Source organism: Pygocentrus nattereri, chromosome 14 (assembly GCF_015220715.1).
Source record: "Pygocentrus nattereri isolate fPygNat1 chromosome 14, fPygNat1.pri, whole genome shotgun sequence".
NCBI classification, from domain to species: Eukaryota; Metazoa; Chordata; class Actinopteri; order Characiformes; family Serrasalmidae; genus Pygocentrus; species Pygocentrus nattereri.
In genome coordinates, this window is record NC_051224.1 from 3,817,501 (window position 1) to 3,844,889 (window position 27,389).

Here is a 27,389-nt window from a genome sequence, read left to right on the forward strand (position 1 = left end):
GGTTGGTACTCACCACCTGTTTCCGTTCTGATGGTTGCTTATTTATCCAAATATTACCAAAAAGAAACCTGCCAGCTCCTAGATGAGATCTAATTTCTGAGAAAGCATACTGCAGGGTCGTCCCCTCCAAAGGTTCACCTTCTTTTCTCATTTTCATAGTTTACAGTGGACGAGACCAAAGCTTGTTCTGCTTTCCTCCCCTAGGTCTCCATAGATTGCTAACTGGAGAAGTATTGCTGAAAGATTGGATGTTGATGTTATTGCTGTGTATATAGGCGCCCAAGTGTGTAGCGTTTCTTTTATCTTTTTTGCTCCACTGCTAATTTCAATTCAGGAGGTAGAGGTTGGCTTTGCAGATTGATTTATTTACATACTGTCTATACAAGTGTAATTTCCATAAACTCATCAACTGCCTGCAGCTGCAACCAGATACATTATCTCTGCATCTTTGCCATCATTTCTCACTCTTCCTCAGGCCTAGTTGTAATGCTGTGTGTCTTAGCACATTGCGGGTGAGGGAGCGGTTTTCAGTGCTTGTGGAATGGTTCTGTAATAAGTCAAGCTGTCCTGGGACATATTTAAGTAGGCTTTTGTCTTTTTATTTATTTTTTTACATGTTTTTTTTATTATTTTATTCATTGCACCACTGAGATTTCAGTAAGTCTCTGTATTAGAAGTTAGATTTGATCTGATGCTTTTTGTCAGTGTTGCCTTACTAAGAATTATATTAGTACTTGTTCATCTACTGAATTGATTATTTATAGCCTTCCAGTTATTAAAAAATGTTTATTTGGAAATAGGAAGAAAAATAGGACGCTTTATAATGTAATCATAAACATGCCACAGTCATGTAGAGTATAAGCCCTTAGTGTACCTGACTACTACAGATTTAAGTACGGGGAAATTTAACCCTTCCATGAAGTGAAACACCACATACACACTAGTGAGCACACACACACTAGGGGGCAACACTTGCCCGGAGCGGTGGGCAGCCCTATCCACGGTGCCCGGGGAGCAGTTGGGGGTTAGGTGTCTTGCTCAAGGACACCTCAGTCATGGACTGTCAGCTCTGGGGATCGAACCAGCAACCTTTCGGTCACAGGGCCAGATCCCTAACCTCCCATGACTGCCCCCCGCTAGTGGAACCCGATGGGATTCACAGTGTTATGTTAGCGGGGGGCTTCTGGTGTCTGTTTGCTTCCCACACTGTGTTTAATACAGTGTACAACAGCTCTCGTTTAAAAACACTATCAGCTGAAACTCTAAGGCATTGTTTCTCTTTGGACGGGCCAAGCGGAGCCTTTTGGAAACGCTGGTATCACACGTCTGTAGCTGTTTACAGAAGTGCTGTAAACTTGGTCAGTAACCTTTTTAAGTTAAATGCATGTATACAAATCATATGTATGCTGTATTTTAACACTGTTGTCGGTAATTTGCGGAAACACAATGTAAATTCCCAAAAAGCAAATTATCACCACAGTTTTGTTACAGACGTTTGTTTTAGTGGTTATTACTGTTATCATGGTAAGACATTGTATGCAAGAATAAGACTATTAAATTACAGTATTAGTTAATAAGAATTTAAATGACTGCACCTTTACAATTTTTTTTACCATATTAAGAAAACATACTATTAGAGTTAATTAACAGGTTTTGTGTGGCATCTTATTCAATTTATTTAAGTTTTTATTCTATGCGGACTAGGCAGCTATCAAAATGCAAGCTTATTAGCTATCTTGCTTCCTAGCTGTTGATGCTTAGTATTTCCCAACTGATGGCAGACCAGCAGACACAGCTCCAGCTCACCCGAGCAAATGTTACTCGACACGGCTAAAGGTGTCACAGCAGCAGTCAGAACTTCGTTTTCATGCCACGCTTGAGTTTATTTGTTGCAGTGTGGTGGGAAATAATTGCAATCAGCTTAAATAAATATGATCTGCGCAAATAATTGTGATCAGGTCTACTGGCGATGTAAACAGTCACAGGGCAAGTGGGATTTTCCAGCAGAAATTTGACTTGAATCTGTATGAAAATATCAAATTATAGAGGTTCGATGGTCAGTAGGTCAAAGGACATGGTCAGTAGTATAGGACATGTATAGTATAGTGTCAGACCCTTTACTTCATACATACACAACATGTTAGTGCAGCAACATGTGCATTCATGAGATCCTGCAGCTGTGGGTTTCCTCCCTTTCAATGAGAAAAACGGTAATGACCCTTGAGGAGATTCTTCAACCTGCAACTTCAGTAATAATTGCTTGGTGGCAGCTGATCATTGCTGATTCATCAAGATGGTAAATTAGATTTTTTTCGTTTGTTTGTTTTTATTTAATGATTAAGTTTGTTAATTAATGGTGATGGCTGTACTTATTATAAACAACAGTAATCCATAGGTTATAAATCCTGCAGCTCAGTAGGCCAGAGTGAACATAAGAGCTTGCAGGAATGACCGATAACACTTAGATAAAGCCAAACGTTCAACAACTCCCTTTACAAACGTTCGTCATGTTTAATCGCCAGGCCACCTGTTATGCCTGATTGGATGGTAGCAGTGTTTAGCAGAAAGCGACTGTGTTGTGGTGAGAGGAAAGTGTAGAAGAGAGGGCAGGGAAATTGAGAAAGACTGGTCCCCAGCCAAGGCGCTCGGAGCCATCCCTATTGATTTGTGGATGTATTATGAGCACTGCGCTGAATGGGCAATGATGCCCGATCATGGTCCATGGTCCTCTCCACAGTGCCACCCCCTCTGTTTGTGTCTTCAGCATGAAGACAGCATGAAGATCTTGCACTGCCTCCGTGGTAGATTGTTGCTTGTGTATTTGTGTGTATGACGTTCCTGTTTAAGACACATCCAGCTTTTCAGAAACACACATCATCACTTTAGTGTTACTGATGAGTCGAAAATAGTTAATCAACCACTAATATCCAGCCAGGTGGTCTGTTCCTAAAGATGTGGTCAGTAAATATACATAGTTTAAACCCCGCTTTGCAAGATAAAATGCTCTATAGCACCACCATCAGGCTAAGAGGGGGTCTTTTCAATTGCTCCTTCTCTCTTAATGTGGCGTCTAGCCTTTCAGGGACCATCGGGAGGGTTTTTTGGCAGAACACAGCTTGTTCATGCACTGTAAAATTAAAAACTAATAACTGACTTCCACTAGCTGTATAAACTGTACACATTTATGGCTGGCCAATTTGTGTATTGCTGTTAATTGGATGCTCATTTAAAGCTCTAAGTTACAGTTTAAATATTTCTTGCTTACTCAGCTTTAAGCTAAATTCAGTCTAACTGGTGGCAGTGACGACTGTTGCCATTTCACCGTAATGCTTTTCTGTCTGTGTATTTAGGTGGTGTGATTTCTCCTTTAGTGACCCCTCATGTTTCTCACACATGGCTATTAATCATAAACATCATGCTTTCATGTGCATATGCACAAGGATTAATCGCATCTGGGGTATCTGAACCTGGATTAATTACATCTAATCCCTAATCAATCACAGCCTGCACATGTATTAATCACAGTCTGAGTATCTAAACCTGGATTAATAACAGCCTGAGTATCTAATCATGCATTAATCACAGTCTAAATATCTAAACCTGGCTTAAAAACGGCGTGAGCGTCTAAACCTGGATTAATCGCATCTTCAGTATCTAACCTTGGTTTAATCACAGTCTGATTAGCTAAACCTGAATTAATGGTAGTCTGAGTATGTAAACCTGGAATAATCACAGCCTGAGTGTCTGAACCTGGATTAATCACAGTCTGAGGATGTAAAGATGGATTAATCACAGGCTGAGTATCTAAACCTGAGTTTATCATAGTCCGAGTGTCTAAACCTGGATTATCACAGGTAATAATTCTGGTAGGCTTTGTGATCTACACCTACGGTTATTATACATGCTGTTTTTTTAAACCTTATGGTTTGCCGGTTCGATCCCCAGGGCCGACAGTCCATGACTGAGGTGTCCTTGAGCAAGACACCTAACCCCCAATTGCTCCCCGGGCGCTGTGGATAGGGCTGCCCACCGCTCTGGGCAAGTGTGCTCACTGCCCCCTAGTGTGTGTGTAGTCACTAGTGTGTATGTGGTGTTTCACTTCACGGATGGGTTAAATGCGGAGGTGGAATTTCCCCGTTTGTGGGGATTAAAAAAGTATCACTAAACTTTATATCTAAACAAACGTAGCCGATGACGGCTCTGCTCTCATTGGTTGATGGCCTTTCAGGCATGAGGTTAACGTTGCATTTCATACCAGAGAATCACACTACAGGATAATGAGCTGTAAATATTGTACGTTTAATATTTCCGATTCACAATCAGGGAAGCTCCACTGGGCGGGGAGTAGATCAGGGGACTAAAGATTGGACTTCGGGGAGTGGAGTAGAAGATGAAGAATCCCCATTAGCATCCGCTATTGTACCTTTACCTTAGCTGTAGGTTTAACCCATTAGCTTGTCTGAAGTCGTCTGCTATGTTAGCCTTAAGACATGAAAACAAAATGAATGTAAGCCAGTGGTCTGTATTAATTTGTTTTTTTTGCCATTATTTCTTCCTTCTCTGCAGTTCGCTGTGTATCCGTTCATGAACAGTCCCTGTCCCCTGCATGCTAATTTCTCCTCCGCTGCAAAATCTGGTGTGACCAGACACCCAGTTCCAAAAAAAAGGAAGGCATTTTTCATTGTTTTATTAGATGTTGCATCAGGTGTTTTGGGAGCAGGGGAGATTATGGTGTACGGGGTAGTGGTACCAAGACTGAGAGCCACTGCTTTAATGACCCACCACAAAAACAGGCCTAGAAGTAGTTCATGCTGGACATTTCAGCTCTCCACACTGAATCTGGGCGATTTTGAGCAGAATGGTATAATGAATTTCTATAGATTGCTTCTCTCCAAATCGTTTCTGCCCGATTCTGCAGGTATTAGAGTGGCTTACCGAGTGATCACATTGTTATTGGCTTTCTGCTCAAGTCCTACTTTTTTGTTTTCCTGGTATCTGTGGACCAGAGCGGATGTTATTTTGCTGCAGTTTTTCTGCCTGACGGCCTTCATTTGGTGACATTTTCGTCTCTGCCCTTCTTGAACACAAGGTGGTCCAGCTGGCCAAGGAACATCACCTCTTTTTAAATGTTAAAAGTGCAGCCATCCATCTTCCTACCTTAGACAACTGTCAGACCCTTTCTGATGAATACCTCTGCAGTGCTGTCTATGTCTGCTTGTAGGCTGCTGAACCCAGGGTTTGAATTCTAACCCCGCACATCGAATCTCTGTCAGTAAGAAGACCAGAAGTCCACAACTTGTAACAGAATGTTTTCCAAATGAATTTCAATTATCCTCTCTCCGGTGATCAGGTTTTGTGTATGGGGTGACAAAAGGCCCATAACAATTACCTGAGGAGATCCATCTCTGCCAGCACCAGGCTGTTAGATCATGGAGGAGGTGGAGTTCAGAACATCCATCTTATCTCGACTCACCTGCCAACTCTCACTGACTAAGCATAGACCCTGGCAACTGTCTCTGCCTGGTGATAGGAATGGGGCAGGGGAGGGGATTCTTTTGATGAAGAGTAGGAAAGTGGAGAAAACGAAGAGCGCTCCTGTGCTGTGAGGGCTCCTCTGGGACCGGTTGTCTGCTTGTAGCCTGGACTCTTTGGGATTCCTGTCTGTGATGCAGAGGCGGAAGACAGGAAATGAAGCTGGTCTCAGGTTGGAGGAGCCTGAGGCTGTGTCTGTGCCTGCAGCTGTCTGTCCCATTGAATCCTTGTCCTTTGAGTCTACAGCACTCCTAAGTCTTCTCCCAGCTATCTTGGGCCTGTATGTGTGTAGTGTAGCACAATGCTCCAAGATCAGCTTTAATTAAGGGTGGGCAATAAGACATGCTCTAAACGTACAAAAGTCCATGAAAAACCAACACACAATCAGTATTTGGCCTTACCTCAATAGTCAAGTGTTAAGTGACGCTTATTAGTCCCACAACAGGGAAATGTCACCTCCACATGTAACCCACCCATGCAGTGAAACACCACATACACACTAGTGAGCACACTTGCTCGGAGTGGTGGGCAGCCCTATCCGCAGCGCCCAGGGAGCAGTTGGGGGTTGGTTGTCTTGCTCAAGGACCCCTCAGTCATGTACTGTCGGCGCTGGGGATCGAACCGGCGACCTTCCGGTGATAGGGCTGGTTCCCTAACCTCCAGCCCACGACTGCCCTATCGTGTCATTTTTCTGTAGAAAATATTACATCAAAAAACATAGATTTCTATTTCTTATTAAAACAGGGACCAGTAGCACAATTAAAAATATACATTAGCAGAGTAGCTGTAGCAGCAAAGATTTTAAGTCATTCTTCACTTTCTTCATCAGTTTCTAATTGGCCTGAGTACAACTGCTGTACATGCATGTGTGAGGTCCTGTTGCCAACCCTGAAAGGTTCCTTAGCAATACAAAAATGATGGACAAAGAACGACGGATTGAACCATGACAGAGTGCTGACATTGCTTGAGACGAGTATCAAATACCCGTACTGAAACCTCAAGTATGCTAACTCGTTTGTGAAGACGTCCACCAAATGTCAGTCATCAAAGCGTGGAGAGAACGCCGAGCTGAAGTTATTCCCATTTAAAAGATCTTACTCAGATTTTCCCTTCCACCTTAACTGCAACAGTGGCCATGTGTCACTGCTGAGTCCACTGTTACGTAGTTGTGGATTCCACAGTTTGCTGGGAGTGACCTGACTGACTGTAGATGAACTTACAGCTGGAAATAAAAATAGAAAATATAAAAATACTTAAAAAAAAAAAAAAAAGCATTGAAGTTACGTTAGCAGTCCTATTCTAATTCTAAAACAACAGTCCATGTTCTATTGTGAAATTTGTGTCTCGTTACACCCCTGTTGTTTAGGTCAGACGTGCTCAATCTTGGTCCTGGACATCTGCCGCCCCGGATAGTTCAGGTCAAGTCAAGAGGCTTTTATTGTCATTCCATCTTTGTACAAGTACACAGTGGAGTGAGATTACGTTCCTCCAGGAACAACACGGCGCAATAAGGAACACAAAGTGCGAACGTGCAGACATGGTGAGCAAACAAAACAATTAAGCTAGAAACAATAAAATAAATACGATAAATTAAACAGACATTAGACAGTAAACAGACACTCATTTCTGGACATGAGGTAGTGGGTAGTTCAGATCTGATGCCCCTGGAAGCCTGTGTTGGATCCAAGTTCTGCAGGGTGGTAGATCTCCAGGACCAGGTTTGTGCACCCTGGTCTAGGCAGTAAAATTACAGTATACACTTATTGCTAAAAATGTAAACAATTAATTATAGCTGCATTTTTCTAACTACTATCTGTTTTATGTATTGCAAAAATGAACAAAGAAATAAATCAATAAAGCTACTTGTTACTTTGCTGTTGATGCAGTTACAGTGCACTGGTTGTTGTTGTTTATAGGCTCTGTATAATTGGTCTAAATCAAAATGTAATTAATCACTGTAACGATGCCATATAATCATTTTACCCAACCCTAGCTTTAACACAGTATCTGTCCAGTCATTTTAATATGAACCAAAACTGAATTGGTTCTTACAGTCTGTGTTTTATTTTCTTATCTGAGACACCAGGGTTTCTTCTCTGGGTGTGTTCTGAGAGCTGGTGTGTTAAGAGTTTTCCTCATTCATATTCTACTGCTGTAAATCTCACACAGGGGGTTTAAGCATTAAGGCAGTTCCATTCTACATTGCCAGAACTACATAACATACATATTAGTTTCATTGTAGATACTGAATAATTTCTCATCATGATGAATAACAAGCCCTAAGGCTAATAACTGAATGACAGGCCTGGAGTTTAAAAAATTAAAAAGTGGATCTCTAGAAAGTCTCCAAACGCCAACATTATTATTGCTCTGAAAAAACAGAAGCAATTTTTAAAATGTTTTAAAAACAGTTACACGCATAATTATTCTGACAGCGGTGCGTTTGTGACCTTGCAGGGATTTTTTTTTTTTTCGGATGATGATTTTTTTTCGGGGATGTCTTTTCTGTGACCTCATGACTGAGGTTGTCATGGCAACCCTTGGACAATTTAAAGATCGGATCTGAAAACCTGCCAGAACTTTGAAGAAATGTACTGGATCATTGTCATCGTTCATGTGCCAGTTTCACTCAAACCTCCACAAAGTATCACAGTCTGTTTGGTGTGAGGCCGTTGGAAGATTGGCAAAAGCCAGTGTCTGGCTGACTGAGCTGACCTGAGAATGAGTAAGACTAGTGAATCCTGAGTCTTAAAGCGGTTCTGAGCTCCTAAGCCCATTATGTACTTGTTGTGTGAACAACAATCCTGTCTGAGGGATGAAGTGGTCAGCTGAGTCGGAATGAAGGTGTTGGCGTCCTGAGATGCACCTTTCTGGCACTCCAGTGGTGTGGACCCTGTATGACATTCGGTTGTATGCAATAGTTTCAGCACCCCTGGTCAAATTACAAGTGTTTACAAAGAAAACACTTAAATATGGCATTGTTATTGAAGGTTTACTGCACCATTTCTATTTATTTGCTGAGTTTAATATTTTTAAACAACCCCTTTCTAATTCTATTTTATTTTTTTTTTTAATATATGCCCATTTTGAATTTGAGGTAAGCAACATGTTCCTAAAAAGTTGGGACGCGAACAACAAAAGGCTGGTAAAGATGTGTAATGCTTTAAAAAAACAACAACAAAAAAAAAAACAGATGATGGTTAAATGGCAATAGGTCAGTAAAACGATTGTGTATAAAAAGAGCATCAGGCTGAGTCTTTGTTAGATGACGAGGGGTTTACCACCCTGTGAAAGACTGCAAGCAAATCGTGTAACAACGTTTCTCCCTGTAAAATAGCAAAACTTCATCATTTACGGTGCATAATAACATTAAAAGATTCAGCAAATCTGGAGAAATCTCTGTACGCAAGGGATAAGGCTGATAAACAGCATTTGCTGGCTGTGATCTTTGGGCTCTCAGGCAGCACTGCATTAAAAACTTTCTGTAATTGAAGCTCAAACACTTCTGAAAACCACTGTTTGTGAAAATAGTTAGGCACTGCTTGCACAGGTGCAAGTTAAAACTCAAAAATACAAAGAATAAACCAAATATAAGCAGGATACGGAAATGCTGCCACCTTCTCTGGGCCTGAGGTCATTTAAAATGGACTGAGGGGAGGTGGAAAAGTGTTCTGTGGTCCGTCGAATCAACGTCTGAAATTCTTTTTGGAAATCGTGGAGACTGTGTCCTCCAGGCTAAAGACCACTTGGCTTGTTATCAGTGCACAGTTCTAAAGCCAGTATTCATGATGGTATAGGGGTGCATTAGTGCACATGGCATGGGTGATGTGCACAACTGTGAAGGCACCATTAATGCTTAACGATATATACATGTTTTGGCAACATATGCTGCCATCCAGACTATGCAAAATAGGTCAAATAGCCCAATATTTGGAGTAACAAGGTAGTGGGTATTGACGTAAATTGAGTTTCAATTTAATGTTACATGTTTAAGCAAGAAGTACCAGCTAAGGACTTGCACCACTCCAGTCGACACTTGACATTGTGCCTAGTGCTCTTAGGGTTGTTTGCAGCTGCTTGGCTGTGGGAAACCATTTCATACACAGTTCTTGTGCTGATGTTGCTTTTCAACAGATGTATGCGTTTCAGAACTCAGCAGACCGGCAGTGAGAGTTTCCATGTTCTGCTTCTTTGTGGCTGAGCTGTAGTTGCATCTGGATGCTTTCATTTCACAATATCACTTACAGTTGTCTGGGGCAGATCTAGTAGGCCAGAAATTTATAGCAAAGGTGTACCATTTAAAGTCTCTGAGCTCTTCAGTATGACCCATTCTACTGCCAGTGTTTGTCTATGGAGATTGCATTGGTTTTATACACCTGTTGGCAATAGGTGTGTGTGAAACACCCAAACTCAGAAATTCAAAGGGGTGTCCTTGCACTTGTGTAGTATCTCTGTCTAGGTGCCAACGTTTATGGCAAGATTAATTGGCCTTATATGATACTTACTTCGCACACAAAAAGAGCAATAAGATATTTGTCTTCTGAACCATTTGAATCCACTTATTACTTTAGAACACAAATTTTTCCTCATCAAATCTTTCATTTGTTTTTTGTTTGGTGTTTTTTAGGACATGCTGTTTGTGCCAAAGTGACTGCGAGCAAGATTTTCTTTCCACACAGTGTGACTGACAGATCACTAGAGCATGTTTCTCACTTTTCATAAGAGACACCCAGCAGCGGTCTGTTGACTGCAGTGCGGGTAAACACAGCCATCTCATCCAAGGGGGCCTGGAGAAAATTGCAACTCGCAGCAGATGAGCGACTTTTGCGCCTAACTCAATCTGTACTGTCCCTCCACTATATCAAACCAAACATCAGCTATTGCTCTTCCTGATCCCTGTTAGCCAGAACCAATCTGTTCATCTTTTACCCAGTGTTTGTGGCTTATTTCCTATAATAAAGTTTTCCGTAAAAGAATCAGCCATTTCTGTTCATGTTTCCTTGAACTTTTTTGTAACGTGAGCCAAATCTTATGTTCCTCTTCTTCGCCGCCATCAGTCATCCATCTCGCTCCTTGCTGTTTCACAACCATTTTAGGTGATACAAGCGCTTGGAGGGCAAAGAATTGCAGTAGCAAATCACATTAAACTCTCTTCTTCCACTTTTATTACGCTTCAATTAAAATCCCATCTTCCCACACACAGTGCGAGCGGGTGGAACTTTTCATGACCGGGGACGGACTGGGCCGTCCCCGTTGTCCTGGGGACAGCACTCCAGCGCACGCCGAGTTAATTAACCTAACGGCTGTAATGGCTCTCCCCCACGTTTGTCGTTTAAAATATGACTCTTTTATTTTACACCGATTTTCTGCCACCGTGCCATTCATACCAAGGGCTTGGCGAACAAGGGAACACATGAATGTGCAATCTCACATCTGATCTTTTGTGATTTACAGAGCTGAAGGAGTTAAAGATTACAGATGTACCCTCACCCATTTATGGGCATGTTAACATTGTTCAGGATAGTAACGTGACCTTGTAAGAAGCCAGGCTTAAATGACATCTGAAGGTTGTCTTTTCAAGGGTAACTGATGCAGCGAGTGAAAATAATTTAGACGGCCAGAAGTGGGATTTTCGTTTAGGCACTAGCGAACAGTGCAAAGGGTTTTGCCACATCATTCCCTTCATTGCCAAAGAGGATCTGTTCCTGCCACCTGGTCGCACTGTTTCACTGTTAATCCTCCAGTGCCTCTGTATTATTATTCAGCACACTCCCTATCTTCATCAGTTACATTGGCACGCACAGTGTATGCAGTGCACTGGTATCTTATCCTTGGTGAAGAAAGTGGTCTATGACAAAGCTTTTTAATATTAGCTTATGTTGTAAACGTGGTGTCCTCATTTTGGCCTGTACTGTTCCCACACAGTAATAATCTCCAAGGGTGCTTTAAGTGAAGAGGTGTTTGCTATCTTGGCTTCATTCAGCATTGGCCATAAAAATGACCGCTTACCAATAGTTTTTATATATATATAAACAAACAATAATGTGTGTGCTTCAAAATTGGAGCTCAGTTCTTTGCCATCAAATCTTCTTCCCATGAGTTTTCAAAGCGAACATGTAAGCACGCTTTAAACAGCATGACAGCAGAAAAACTATGACGAAGCTTCATGATATCAGTTCAAGTTCTAAATGTGGTGTCCTCGTGTGGCCTGTACATCCACATTAGGCTCTTTTCACGTTTCCACAACTTTTTCTGCTGGAATTACTCATTGTGTGAGTAGAGCTTCTACAGCTTACCAAAGTGGATGGGCTTATGAGCAGAGAACATTGGTTTGAGCAGTTAAGAGGGACATGGGAATAAACTTTGTCATATGGAGGGGAAGTATCTTCATGTGAGCATTTCACCGCTGCTGACTAACGTAACCCTGAAGGCAGTTTTCGCTTCAAAGTTGGTGCTGTTCCCAGCCGCTTTCAGTGGAACAGTTTTCATGCTTTCTCTCAAAATATTGAGAGCTTGTACTTGTTGGTGAGTTGATGTTCCTTCCCTGGAGCTGGCAGTTGTGGTAAATGCCTACAGTGATGTTAAAGATTGTGACTACGCAGTACGTCCAGCTGCTGATGTGTGCGTGTACCTTTTTGCCAACTAGTTCATTGTTGCCATGCTTTAACATCTCCAGCTAACATTATTGTACATTGTACTCTGATAGCTGTGAAGGAATTCTTCCACAAAACCCTCACATTGTTTGGTGATCTTCTGGACACATGCTTAAACTAGGAGAAAGGTGAAGTTCCATGGTGAGCTGATGTAATGCAAATGGCTTGTGTCTCTGAGCTTAATAACCATCTGTAAGGTGATAGCAGAATTAGTTTACCCTGGCATTTACGTACTTCTGTTTCTTGTGAAAGATAAGATGCGTTTATTGTCATTGCACAGTGTACAACGAAATTGAGCAGCAATCCAACGGCACTTCCTACATATGAAACAATTTAAACATAAGGCTAAAATATATAAAGTGCAGATTTAAGGAAAAAAGTATAAAGAATCTTAAATATAAAGAAAAAGGACTATAAACCTATATATTCTAAAACAGTCAATAGACAGGTGAGGTAGCAGTTGTTGCACATCTAAGAATTATTGCACAGAAAGAATACAGATTGCACTCTCGAGAACAAATTAATAATAAATAGAGGTGGAGTGGAACACTGGAACACTGGAACAGTGTAAAGTGTCCTATGAGTCAGTGCCAGTAAAGAGCTGTAGTGTTCAGTCGGTTCTACTGACCACAGTGTTCTATAGAAAGTCCTTATCAGTGTGTGGGTCTGGAAGTGTTCAGTTCCCGTACGGCTCTGGGGTAAAAGCTGATTTTAAGTCTGTTTGTCCGGGATGGGATGGACCTAAAGCGTTTATGAGAGGGCAGCAGGTCAAACAGAAGATGTCCCGGGTGAAATGTGAAATGCGTCCTTCAGGATGTTGGCTCGTCATGGTCTTCAGCAGTGCTAAGAAAGCTCATATGTGCTATTAGCATTGTTTAGCCTTAGCATAAAACACACAGTTAAACACACTGTGTACTTAAAGTCTGATTGGAGACCTCCAGACACTGTAAAAACATCTCAGAACTTTTTGCCTGCTGTTGTACTTTCTTCTGAGCCAACAAAGTTAATATCCATCCATCCATCCATCACCTTCCGCTTCTCTAGGGTTCGGGTCGCGGGGGCAGCATCCTAAGCAATGAGGCCCAGACCTCCCTTTCCCCAGCTACTTCCACTAGCTCTCCAAGGGGGATTCCGAGGCTCTCCCAGGCCAGCTGGGCGATATAGTCACGACAACGTGTCCTGGGTCTTCCCTGTGGGTCTCCTCCCAGGTGGACTTGCCTGTGACACCTCCCGAGGGAGGCGTCCAGGAGGCATCCTAACCAGATGCCCGAACCACCTCAGCTGGCTCCTCTCGACGTGAAGAAGCAGTGGCTCTACTCCGAGTCCCTCCCGGATGACCGAACTTCACACCCTATCTCTAAGGGAGAGTCCAGACACCCTGCAGAGGAAACTCATTTCGGCCGCTTGTATTCGCGATCTTATTCTTTCGGTCATTACCCAAAGCTCATGACCATAGGTGAGAGTGGGAACGTAGATCGACCGGTAAATCGAGAGCCTTGCCTTATGGCTCAGCTCTTTCTTTACCACAACAGTCCAGTAAAGAGCCTGCATCACTGCTGACCCAGCACCAATCCACCTGTCAATTGTACCTCCCTTGTACCATCACTCGTGAACAAGACCCCCGAGATACTTGAACTCCTCCGCTTGAGGCAAGAGCCTATCCCCGACCCAGAGAGGGCTCTCCACCCTTTTCCGCATGAGAACCATGGTCTCGGATTTAGAGGTACTGATTCTCATCCCGGCTGCTTCACACTCGGCTGCAACCCCTCCAGCGAAAGCTGAAGTTCGCGGCCTGATGTCCCCAATAGGACCACATCATCTGCAAACAGCAGCGATGTGACCCTGAGGTCACCAAACTGGACACCCTCCATCCCCTAACTGTGCCTAGAAATTCTATCCATAAAAATTATGAATAGAATTGGTGACAAAGGGCAGCCCAACTCTCACTGGGAACGAGTCTGACTTACTGCCGGCTATGTGAACCAAACTCCGGCTTTGTTTGTACAGGGCCTGAATGGCTCATAGCAAAGAGCCATGTACCCCGTACTCCCGAAGCACCTCCCACAGAATACCCCGGGGAACAGTCGAATGCCTTCTCCAGATCCACAAAGCACATGTGGACTGGTTGGGCAAACTCCCATGAACTGGAGAGGGTGAAGAGTTGGTCCAGTGTTCCACGACCAGGGCGGAACCCGCACTGCTCCTCCTGGATCCGAGGTTCGACTATAAGCCGGACTCTCTTCTCCAGTACCCCTGCATAGACCTTACCAGGGAGGCTGAGCAGTGTGATTCCCCTGTAGTTGGAACACACCCTCCAGTCCCCTTTTTTAAAAAGAGGCACCACCACCCCAGTCTGCCAATGCAGTGGCACCGCCCCCAATGTCCACCCAATGTTGAAAAGGCATGTCAGCCAAGACAGCCCCACAACATCCAGAGCCTTGAGGAACTCAGGGTGGATCTTATCCACCCCTGGAGCCTTGCCACCAAGGAGCTTCTTAACTACCTTAGCGACTTCGGCCTCAGTAAAGGACAAGCCAATTCCCATGTCCCCAGACTCTGCCTCCTCACTGGAGAATGTGTCGGTGGGATTGAGAAGGTCCTCAATGTATTCTTTCCACCGCCCAATGACGTCTTCAGTCGAAGTCAGCAGCACACCATCTGCACTATATACAGTGCTAGTGGCACACTGATTTCCCCTTCTGAGTCGCCTGACGGTTTGCCAGAATCTTTTCGGGGCTGACTTAAAGTTACTTTCCAAGGCCTCACCAAACTCCTCCCACACACGGGTTTTTGCCTTGGCGACGACTGAAGCTGCAGATCGCTTGGCCTGTCGATACCTACCAGCTGCCTCTGGTGGCCCACAGGCCAACCATGCCCGGTAGGACTCTTCTTCTTCAGCTTGACGGCATCTCTCACCTGGGGTGTCCACCACCGGGTTCGAGGATTACCGCCACGACAGGCACCAACTACCTACACCTGTACTAGCTACAGTCAGCCCCTTCAACAATGGAGGAATGGAACATAGCCCATTCTGAGTCAATGTCCCCCACCTCCCCCGATATCTAGTGAAAGATCTGATGGAGGTGTGAGTTGAAGATCAATCTGACAGGTTCTTCAGCCAGACGTTCCCAGCAAACCCTCACTATACGTTTGGGCTTGCCTGGTCTGACCGGCATCTTCCCCCACCACCTGATCCAACTCACCACCAGGTGGTGATCAGTTGACAGCTCAGCTCCTCTCTTTACCCGAGTGTCCAAAACACATGGCCGCAAGTCCGATGACATGACTACAAATTCAATCATTGAACTGCAGCCTAGGGTGTCCTGGTGCCATGTGCACTTATGGACATCCTTGTCTTCAAACATGGTGTTCGTGATGGACAAACTGTGGTTTGCACAGAAGTCCAAAAACTGAACACCAGTTGGGTTTAGATCAGAGAGGCCATTCCTCCCAATCACACCCCTCCAGGTCTCACTGTCATTGCTCACGTGAGCGTTAAAGTCCCCCAGTAGGACAATAGAGTCTCCAGGAGGAGCACTTTCAAGCATCCTTCCCAAGGACTCTAAGAAGGCTGGGTACTCTGAACTGCTGTTCGGTGCATAAGCACAGACAGCAGTCAGGACCCGTTCCCCAACCCAAAGGCATAGGGAAGCTACCCTCTCGACCACCGGAGAAAACCCCAACATACAGGCACCGAGTCGAGGAGCTATGAGAGCCCACACCTGCCCGCCACCTCTCACCATGGGCAACTCCAGAAAAAAATAAAATCCAGCCCCTCTCAAGGAGATCCTTCCCCGCCAGTGAGGTAACGTTCCAAGTTCCAAAAGTCAGTTTCAGCAACCGGGGATCAGAACGCCAAGGCCCACGCCTTTGGACACTGCCCGATCCACAAAGCACCGAACCCCTACTACTGCCCCTCCCATTGGTGGTGGGTTGATGGGAGGGGGGACTCATGTAACTCCTTCGGGCTGGGCCCGGCCGGGTACCATGAGTAAATGCCCGGCCACCAGACGCTCGCTGGCGAGCCCCTCCCCCAGGCCTGGCTCCAGGGTGGGGCCCCGGTAACCCTGATCCAGGCAGGTACCCGCCAACAAGTCCTGTTTTTGTCTTTTCATAGGGGTTATTATGGATCACACTTTGTCGAACCTGTCACCTAGGACCAGTTTGCCATGGGAGACCCTACCAGGAGCTTTTTCTCCAGACAACATAGCTCCTCCATTCAAGCACGCAAACCCCTCCACCACGATAAGGTGGTGATCCATGGAGAGGCAAAGCTAATATTGCAATACTCTAATCATGTTTTCTCAAGAACTCTGAGTGATATAAGAACTGGAAGAAAGTGGTCTATGACACAGCTTTTTATATGTATTTTCTTGATCTATATGCTTCCCATACAACCAAGTGGTGCTTTGTGCATGTTATGCTAGCACTGTCCAATATCGGATATAAACGATTACTGTAAGAGCAACTTACAATTTGGCCATTTTACATAGGAAGGCCAAGGTGGTGTTAGGAGTCTTGCCCAAGGACTCTTATTGGTACAGTGTAGGGTGCTTGCCCTGGTGGGGGATTGAACCTCAGTCTGCAGTGTAGAAGGCAGCGGTGTTAACCAATACACTATACAACCACTATTCAACAGAATACTTGTTCAACAGAATACTTTATGTAAGCACACCAGACTCTTTTAAACTAAAGAAAACTTGGAATTGAAGTTCTTCTTTGCCATTTTACTTTCTTCCCTTGAGCTAAAGTTAATGGCTTAGAACAATACTCTGCTAATCCTGCTCTCAGAACTGAATAAAAACTCTGAGGTTATGGTCTATGACAAAACATTTTAATACTAGTTTTTGCTGTAGTCATGGTGTCCTCATTCTGTTTCCCATACAGTTATAATCTCCGGTGCTTTAAGTGAGGGGGCTAGTGTATGTTAGCCATAAAAACAGTTATTGAAGAGTGTAGGCTACTGTATGTGTCCTTAAAACTGGCTGACGAGAGCCAGATGCACTGAAATGAACCTTGTTTTTCATAATATGTTCCTAACATGCGTTATCAGATGTGATATCCCAGCACGCTGCTCTGCTAATCATGCTCTCTCGGAAACTCTAGACAGAGAGAGTGGAGGAAAACTGGCGTATCCCCTGCCTCGTCAGACTGTGCCCATGTTCCTGAGAGATCGGGTTGATCAGAGTGTCGGTCTGCATTATGGTAGGCTGCGGTTCGGATCAAACACTTGGGAAATCTACATTTCAGATTGCCGATTGTTCAGGAGATCAAAGAGTAGAGGCCGCAGTGGCAGCTTCTCAGCAGCAGAAGGTGTTAAAAAAGGATCAGACGCTGTGGGCCATTGCCATGATGGAGGATTTCCTTTCTTTTACCTGATTACGGCCCAGAGGAAGTCTTCAGGCTCGGAAAGCTGATCCTCAGTGCTGCGCTCATCCTAAATCAGTTATAGCTTCTGTGCAGCCTGCACGGATTTAATATGCACTAGCTCAGTGCTGTGTAATGTCTTATGAATGCTTCCTTTTGCTTTCAGCAGTGAAAGAAGCTTCTTGTGATATCACTTGATGCCAATAAAAGCAATCTTACGTGAGATTGAGTGGACAGCATATACTCTATGATGCTACCCTTTGCTTTGGCACATACATGGTCATTATGTGCTAGAATTATTTTATAGGATTTTACAGGATATCGTACATGGATTTGTTGCAAGTTGTTGCTCGAAAGCAGACTGTAGCACTGGATAAGAGCAGAAACTTCTTTCTTCTATCAGTGTCTGCAGTGGGAAATTACCCATTAAGCCTGTGTGTAAATGGCTTTCAGCTTCCACTAGATTCTGCGCTGATTGTCTGCACTGAACAGTGAAAATTCATTACCCCTTTCGCCTCAGGCTGGGCCATGAAATGTGCTGGGTCTCATTGTAATGTTTCCGAGGGCTGTACAGTGCAGTTGGAATGTAATTTCACTTTAAATGCGTTTTTGGGGACTTACGAGTTTGCAGCCTGTTGAATAGATTAGTAACGGTATGAGTTCTGTTTTCCATTACCCATCCACCCACCTCGTAGGAATTTACGTCTTTTGACTGTGTTAACCAAGTTTCTAGTTTTGCTATGAAGCCCAATCACAGACTGCAAAGTTTCTTTTAAGCAGGACGATAGTGTCCAGTTAGCAGTATATTAGCAGGGGTAATAATTATTTTCCCTGTGTCCTTAAGTTCCCAGGTCCCTTTGCTCATTGAAATATCTAGAAAACAGTCCTGTGTTTCCCGGGCCCTGTGCTCCTGTGTAGGCCTATGTTACCAGGGCCCCAAGTTCCCTCACTGAAATTTTCTTGTTCCTTCTGTGTTCCCATGTGCAGCGTCATGTTTTCTCAATCACGTTTCCAAGGTTTGACGATAAGACTAACATCTTTACCTCCGATACACTTACAGACATACAGATTCTGAGATATTTACATTAAACCAGGGATGAGGGAGTAGCTAAGTAGTGTGTTACTTTTTATAGCTAACTTCAATTTTTTGTAGCTGCTAAATTTTTTTTTAAATGTAGCTACTAACTGTAGCGCCTACAGATTTTTGTGTAGCTATAGTGCAAATTTTCGCTACAGGCTTTGGGTAATCCACACAAAATATGAACCACAGAACACAGTCGTTAACTGGGCTGGTGGCGACTATGCACCCCTGACTGAGGCACGGACAGCTTGAGCAAACGGACATGCGCTGCCCCCCCGCGCTCATGACCCCTTACTAGTACGCTAAGCTCAGGGGTTGCAACCGAAATGTTGAGAAGTGCCATTTTGTCCTTTCAACAACAATGAAACCATCTTGGGAGCCACAACAATTTATACCCATTTTACTGTCTTGGCTGTAAATATGTCTCAGTGTGTGCTGATGTTCTAGTATAGGCTAAAAATCTAGACGCAAATACAGACTTACTTTGCTTTAAGCTTTGGATCAGCTGCAGGCACTTTTTTTGCACACTGGTCAGGAAACTTTTCAGTGAAAGTAACTTTTCTTGTAAAAGGTGAAAATTTACAAACATTCTGACAGTTGTGCTTTGAAAGTGGCTAAAAAGTAGCCACCACTTTTCAAAAAGTAGCTAAAACGTAGCCACTATTTTTTTCTGGAAAACTACTAATTTTTTGGTAGCTATCCCACCCCTGCGTCAAACGTAAGTGCAAATAATAGGTTTGGGCCCCCTTGCCTAATTTCTTTTAGCAGAGTCCAGTACTTCCAATATTTAAATTCCTTGTTGGCATGCAACAGGCTGTGATTATAAATGACTGCATATCAATATATGGCATGCTACAGGCTGTGATTATAAATGACTGCATATCAATATACGGTATGCAACAGGCTGAAATTGTTGCTTCGCAGAAGTGCTGCCTTTTCACTGTTGAAGCAAAACTCTACCTTTAACACAGGAGAGAGATCTTATTGAGAGTCTCCCAAAATCTCCAAAAAATGTGTCCAGCAGTAGATAATAAAATTCAGTCGTGAAATACTGGAAATATTCGTGTTCAATCCATACTGCATTAAGCCTGAAGGATAGAAGAGGAGGCTAGAGAGTGTCCTTAGAACACATAATGGGCCACTTTCTGTTTCGTCTTCACTTTCATGTCAAACATTTACATTTCAGTGGTAGAGAAGAATGACCTCTTGGTACAGAAGTGGGGGAAATGTGCTATTGATTTATGGAGAAAAAGAAGATAAAAATCAGCAATAACACATGGAGTTCAGTTTGGAGAGCTTCGCCACATCATTTCCGTTTGGAAGCTGTAGTTACTATAGAATACGCTTTCTTTCTATTAGGAGCTGCAGGAGATCTTGATAACTTACTGTTTTTTGCTTTGTTTTGCTTTCTCTGGTGATCTTGGCTGAATCTTGTTCTTCCCACAGACCATGAATGCGATAAACCACTGAACAGTCACACAGGGCGGGGGGCTGGACGGGTGGCCAAATGCTGTATCTTAGACTTGTCTTTGATGATCATTTATTGATGAAGCCAGGATCTGGCCCTGTGACCGGAAGGTTGCCGGTTCGATCCCCAGGGCCGACAGTCCATGACTGAGGTGTCCTTGAGCAAGACACCTAACCCCCAACTGCTCCCCGGGCGCCGTGGATAGGGCTGCCCACCGCTCCGGGCAAGTGTGCTCACTGCCCCCTAGTGTGTGTGTTCACTAGTGTGTATGTGGTGTTTCACTTCACGGATGGGTTAAATGCGGAGGTGGAATTTCCCCGGTTGTGGGATCACTTACTTAAGACGAGTCATTCAGTACGGCTAAAAATACGCCTACAAAACATAACATATATCGTTTACTATACACAGTAGCACAGAGCATTCTCATCTCCATTTACCTCATCTGATGGATTTGGCAGTGTCCAGTGTGGAACGTTAGTGACAGCCCATCACTCTATACTTCAGTGCCTCAGAGTGTACTCATATTTTACTCTCGCTAACTACCAACACAGTAATGCCACGGCTGCTTTGTTTTAATGTCTGGGTATTGATGACTGGACTTATCTCAGCCATTTGTTTCTAATTAGACATGAATGATCGGCTCTTCCAGCATCCGTGACTATGTGGCTGTATCCGAGGAAACGGAGCGTCAGATACAGCCATCTATCAAAAAGACCAGAGCGATAAACATGCCTTAGAATGGAGGACATTTGACATGTCCTCTCATTCGAGCATGTCCTTCCTTCAGCGCTCATCTGTTTGCTAACTGCTTTCAATCTGCTTTCAAAGCTGAAGTATTTACAGGCAATATGCTGATTTTAATGTTATCATCTATAGTGAGTAGCCTCTGTTCAGCACGGTCCATTCAGCGGTCAGAGTGACTGTCAAACTCCGAATGAGATGGCTTCACGTAGCGGGCTTAATGCCTGCCGCAGGGCAGTGGAACACAGCCAAGGGCTACTAAAACTTGATCACAGCCAGCCTGACAGCAGCTGCAGCCAGATTGCACAACTGGCGTCTAAGTGGGCACCTGTAACTGCCCACTTGCACCGTCACCTGTGGCTGTAGAGGTGTGGTAATCAGTAGAGGATTAGGTACCGGCATGCTAGAGTAGGACAATTACTAGTTTGTAATATGGTACTGCAGTTTATCCCTAGTTTATAAGCCCAATCTTATGGTTTGTTTTGAAAAAAGCATTGTAGGGGTAGAAATCTCTGACTCTCAGTTACACTTCTTCGTTGTACAGGCCTACAAATTCAGTGAAAAGGCACAATTTCGCTCTTATTTTAACATTTGAGAGAATTTTTTTCTTTCTTTTGTAAACTTAGAAGGTTTTGTTCGTGGTCTTTGAACCTGGAATCATAGGTAATCTCACTGTTAGGGCTGTGTTTTTAACTTTCATCTTTGCTATACCAGTGGTGGACAGTAACTGAGTAAATGTAATTCGTTACTGTACTTAAGTAGTTTTTTTAGTGTATCTGTACTTTACTTAAGTTTTTCCATTCTGGGCGACTTTTTCCTTTCACTCCACTACATTTCAGAGTCTAATATCCGACTTTTTCCTCCTACATTTTGAGAAATCTGTCGTTCCTTTTGGTTTCTGTGTGTATAAAAACGTAACATGTCAAAACGAAAGAAGCGCAAAGCCAGAGCACCAATCAGGGCCCAGCGGTCAACTTGTTTAGAGCTGGTTTTGACCTGTTAGTCATACCGACCCAGTGCAGCATGCGGTTCAATGTCCCAGACATATGGGAGCACATACGTCTACCTAAATGATGAACTAACCTAACTTTGTGTAAATAGAGCTCAATATAGAAATATGTCCACATATGCAGTCGAGACTGACGCGGCTTTTTTCTGAATTTCTACAAACACCATTTCATTTTATAGTAAATGAGTTTGGGCTGGTTTATGTTTATGAACAGACGCCTATAGATCAACATAGTAAAGGAGCTCATCTGTGATCCTGAGTTTAAAGCCAGATTTTATTCAACTTAAACTTGGAACTAAGTTGTAAATAAATCTGAAACTGAAACTTTGCTTGTGTGTAAAAAGTGATTTCAGAGCCACTCGGTTCTCCCTGATGGAAACTGTTTACCTTCAGTGTTTTGTGCTTCTGATCATTTTAATAGACGTCAGCGTCACTAATTAATGACGTTCTATTAAAAGACTGGTTTACCAAGAGAGACGCTGGAGGACTTTCACCTGAAATGAGTTCATGAAGCCAGTCTGGTTATAAAAATGATAACAGGACATCAGAGCCAGAATTACTCTTTTAGTACTTTTACTTTATACTTAAGTACATTTGAAGGGAAATACTTTAGTACTTTTACTCAAGTGGAGGTCTAAAGGGAGGAACTTCTACTTTTTCTGGAGTGATATTTTACCTTGGGGGTCTCTACTTTAACTCAAGTACATGACTTGTGGACTTCGTCCACCTCTGTGCTATACTGGGTAGAGGTTGTACAGACTAGTCGACTTGTTGACTTTAGGACTCGGCGATGACCATTTAAGCTTTATATCGACTAGTCACTGATCACGTGATTGACACCAAGAACATGGAAGACTCAGAGAAGACCGATAAGAAGTCTGGTTATTTTGGGGTCTATATCTCTGGTTTCTCGAAGGCTAGCAGTGTGATCTCGTTGGGAAGAGCAAGTAAATTTCTCTACTCTGGACAAATGGACAAAGGTGGCCTAGGGTGCGCCTAAGTCAGATACAAGTTTGCAAGACCCTGGGGTCCATATCTCGGTCCAAGGCTAATACAACATCTCTGGCTGGCTCAGCACACTCTAGGAGAATGCTAGCTGCCAGGTCTCTCACATCAGTTAGCAGATGTCAACATGTATAAGCAGGAAGCTGAAGCTGAAGCTCTTGCCCTGCTAGATCTACTATTAACTGCTTTTGCTGCTTGAAAAAACAAGTTAAACTAATAAAAGCTGCTTTTTCAACATCCACGATTACATCCACTAGTCCCTCCATGCAGGATGCAGAGTCCTTTGTAGTAAACCATGAATGAGTTAAACATTGAATCATTATGATCACAGCGGAGCTATTACGCGATTTAAAATCATTACTACAGTGCTGTAAGAAATGAGTGATTTACTCTACTTTTGCCTATTTGTCACTCGAAATGGCTTGAGATCCTCATACAAAATGGGATATAAGACAAGGAGAACATGAAGACACAAAAAAGTGCCTAATGCAGTCGAGGACATTCTTTCATAGTAAATTCGGGCCAGAAGGTCAGCACACTTCCTGCTCGAAATCCCGAACTCTGCCTATGATGACAACTATTGGCTAATAAGCCTGGTGAATGCTGTCCTTTTATTGGATCGTTAATGAAACGTATCACTGCTGTCAGAAGAGAACCTTGTATCACTCACACACACACACACACACACACGCACACGCATTTCCTAAGCCGCTTCTCCCTCAGGGTCGTGGGGGGGGGGCCTATCCCAGTGGTCATCGGGCGGAAGGCAGGAGACACCCTGGACAGGTCACCTCGTATCTCCATTTTTGTCATTTTTTAGTTTTTGACAGTTTCGGAGGATCTGTTGTTCTTTATGTTGTGTGTAAATTTCATGATGAAAGGACCAAAAGAAACGGCCCAAAATGACTTGGAAAGACGTCTGGTTCCATTGACTTACATTAAAAGTAAAGTATGTTTTTCTTTCTCCTGTAAAGTCACCATCGTGGAGATACGAGGTTTTGTTCCGACAGCAGCGATATGCAACAACTAGCATGTGCTTCATGTAAACATCCTTGTAAATAATGTTAGCTTGTGCACGGAACATGTTATCATCAGTTGCGCTCAAATCAACAGTCACTGCGACAGTTTCAAGGATCCTGTTTTTATTTGTTGTTGTTTTTTGTTTATCAAACAAATTCATCCAGCTTTGATTTTTACACCCTAAAGCCTGATGGCCATTCAGGAACTACACTGTTTTTTTATGGTGAGAAGCACTGTAGATTCTGGGCTAGAAGTATTTGCGAAGCCAAACCGGCATGGAGAAAAAAGAAAAGAAAATGTTCAGATGCTCTGAGTCCAATTCCAACGTTCTCGTTTACTACACAGAATGAAGTTTATCTAAAGAGTAAATGAGGACATTTTAAAATCCCTTTGTTTTGACATGAACTTTTGTTCTTGTTTAAAGTGTCAGGAGTTGGTTCAGTGAGGGTTTGTGAGTTTGAAGCGACATTGAGTCCAGACAGGGTGATTTATGGATTTCGTCCCACAAACCAAATGAGTCTGACTCCAGTCCAATCGAGCTGTGCCCTGGAACAGGTGCAGGAGCGTCTGTTAATGAGGGTCACCAGAGACGGAGCTGAAGCTTCTTCTGCCTGCCAAACTTTCACTCCAATCCCAGATTCAGAGACATACACACACACACACACACACACACAGACTGAGTTTCATTGCTTCTCACTTAGCATGCTTCCAGGTATTGCTGGTCCTCATTAAGAAAAGTGTTACATTTGAGTTTACTAATAGAATATGACATTGACTTTCTCAAGAAATGAGCGTTTACCCTATTTACAACCATATAAACCACCTACGTTCTTGTGAATTTCATAAGATGTCTTGAAGGTATAATTAATGACACGGACACGGTCACTCACAATGGCACTTTCCCTTACCTAATTCCTCTCTACTTCTTGTTTCCTTGACAAAACATTCACACACTGACGTTTAACGAACCTTTTTTCTGTATGAGTAATAGCACTGAATTGGCATATTAAGTTTTAAGCTTTTGTATAATATCAAATCATCAGTTTCTGTATCATATAGTCAGAATCTTAAACTCTTATATTAGTGTCTGTGTGAAGAACCCTTTATATGAAGGAGGCTAACCTTGATATCAAACAGTAGAAATCCATAGTTTCCCAAAACTTTCCCTTAATTACAAACCCGAAAATTCTTTCAAAACCCTCTCAAATCACGTCCAGGTCTTCAAAAAGGCCACTAGGACTTGCCAGTGTGGTTTAGGACACAGTGGTTTAGGACAAAGCAACTATAAAATTGACCAAAACCTCACTGTACCGGAATGCTCGGGATCTAAACCACGTCAACAAATCTAAGTGACCTTAATTAAGACCTGGGCTGCATCCAGATACCCTGAAAGTAACTACTTCTTCATACTGGTCTTCCTCCTCTCCTGCGTGACCCAGACCCTGGCTGTCCGAATATTGGAGGAGATGAGAGAAGCTGCTTTAAACAGCAGCTGAAGTGTCCAGCAGAGGATACACGAGTGACGGGTTTTAGTTTTTAGGTTTGTGATTAGGTTTTAGGCTTTTACAGATTACAGATGGACAAACACAGAGCAGTAAATGTCTCTGCATGCAGCCTTGAATACAGTTTGATTGGTTCAGGGATGCTCTGGGGGTGTATGTCCCGAACAGATTTGGGTGACCATTGATTTCTTGTGTTTGTTAGGAATATTAACCTCGTAGCTCCAGTGCTGAAGTGAAGAAGCAACATTTGGACACCGAACATTTCTTGGTTGGTCAGCTACGTTTGTGGAAAGTTGAAAGTAAGTGAAAAAATTCATTTAAGGGTTCTTTCTAAAACTTTTGTGGAGGTTCTTTAAACTTTTTACACACATACACCTCAGTTTACAAAAAATGCTTCTCTAAAGATCCGTTCATTTAAAGTATTTTTAAGGAAGCAGTCGTTCTTCTCTAACATCTCACAAAGAACCTTTCCTGAGACCTTTATTTTTGAAAGTCTAGATTACAAAGAGAGGCTCTCGAAACCCTCAAAAAGATGACAAACCTAAAGTAAACACTTAATAGAAGACAGCGGCTGATTTAGTAACAGCCCATTGACTTTTCTATGTCATTTAAGTCAATGGGTTTTCTGCTTACGTGTTGAGTACAGGAAAACGTTGGAATTGGATTGTCCATGATAACCATCTATATGCTAAATGCAGTAGATTTAGATTAGGTTGAAAAACAGTGTTCATTAAATATGGATTTGGACAGTACTGTTAACATTCAGAAACATTAACAAAAATCTTTCCCCTCCAAATGGTTGGTTTATGTTTGCCAGATTAGGTCTGTCCCATTTGTGCTGCTTTTGTTTACCATCCGTGTGATTAGTTGATGGCTCTGCCCTAATGAACTTCACAATTTCATTACATTAGTGGCTCCAGGAGACACGAAACCTGTTCCGCGTGCATAAATACTACTGGCAGCTTAATTCGGAGTGCACAATCCATGCCACGACCAGGCGAGAGCACTTCATCACAAGGACAGTTGAACTTTTATTATAAGGTCATCCTCCACACACCAACAGAAGGTTTCCACTAATGCCATTTCCCAGCTGGCAGAGACTGGAAGTGCAAGCTTGGGCCCTTGGATTCAAATGCTCTTCTCGGTTTCCATACAAATGTGCTGTGTCCTTTAGCCTGCAATGCCGAGGCGAAAAAAAGAGAAACAGTTTTATTCCTCCATCAGTTTTAACTCAAAAGATAAAAAAAAAAAAAACAACAAAAGAACATTAACAATGTTAATAATCTAAAGTTTCATTCAATCAATGCCTAGATTTTTTCTTTCTTTTCTGTTATGTGATTTAAATGGATAGGTGACTATCTAAGGTCAGTTCAACCTAATCTTCAATTGCAGTGCTGCTTAGTGCCTTGCCCCAGTCAAACTCATCTTCTGCATGCAAATTCTTGGGTTCCTCAACATCATCAGACAACTGAACACACTCTGAGGAAAACGCCAACCACCAGATCTGTTACATCAGCTAACCTGCAAAATCTGAGAGAGTGAGGCCAGTTGTGCTCTCTTGCCACCCGGCCACGGATGGCTGTAGCATCACCAGGGATCGAACTTGCGGTGATCTCATGATTGGGCCAACGATTAGATGGTTGTGCCGCTCGGGAGCCCAATTCTAGCAACTTTTGTGTCCAGGAATGAATTTTTCTTTTCTTGGACAGAAAACCAAAATCCAGGCCTTGACCCCAGCTTGCTTTCAGGATGTTAACATATAACTGACAAGTTGCAGCTTGACAGTCAGATATGTTCAGCCAGTAGCCTCCAAATATGCTGTGTGAGGCTCCAAGAAAGAAGGCACGTGTTGCAGCCTCGCCTGCAGTTGTAATTGCCTTGAAAATGGTTGCATTGTTAACGCTTTATGGACCTACCTTGTGACTCACTCACTCACTCACTCATGTTTAGCAGGCTACAGATTCTTCACAAAGGGGCACCATTTGCGCTCAAGTAGATTTTGGTTCTTCAT

General features: G+C 43.2%; 1 long non-coding RNA gene across 1 annotated transcript in view; it reads left to right on the forward strand.

The window, feature by feature from the left end:
- The window catches only part of LOC108435875, a 59,097-nt gene that overhangs the window by 3,305 nt on the left and 28,403 nt on the right, over nt 1-27,389 (forward strand). The window contains exon 2 of the long non-coding RNA XR_001858479.1: nt 25,581-25,677. This is a non-coding gene — a long non-coding RNA (uncharacterized LOC108435875). The remainder of the gene's footprint in view (nt 1-25,580; nt 25,678-27,389) is intronic.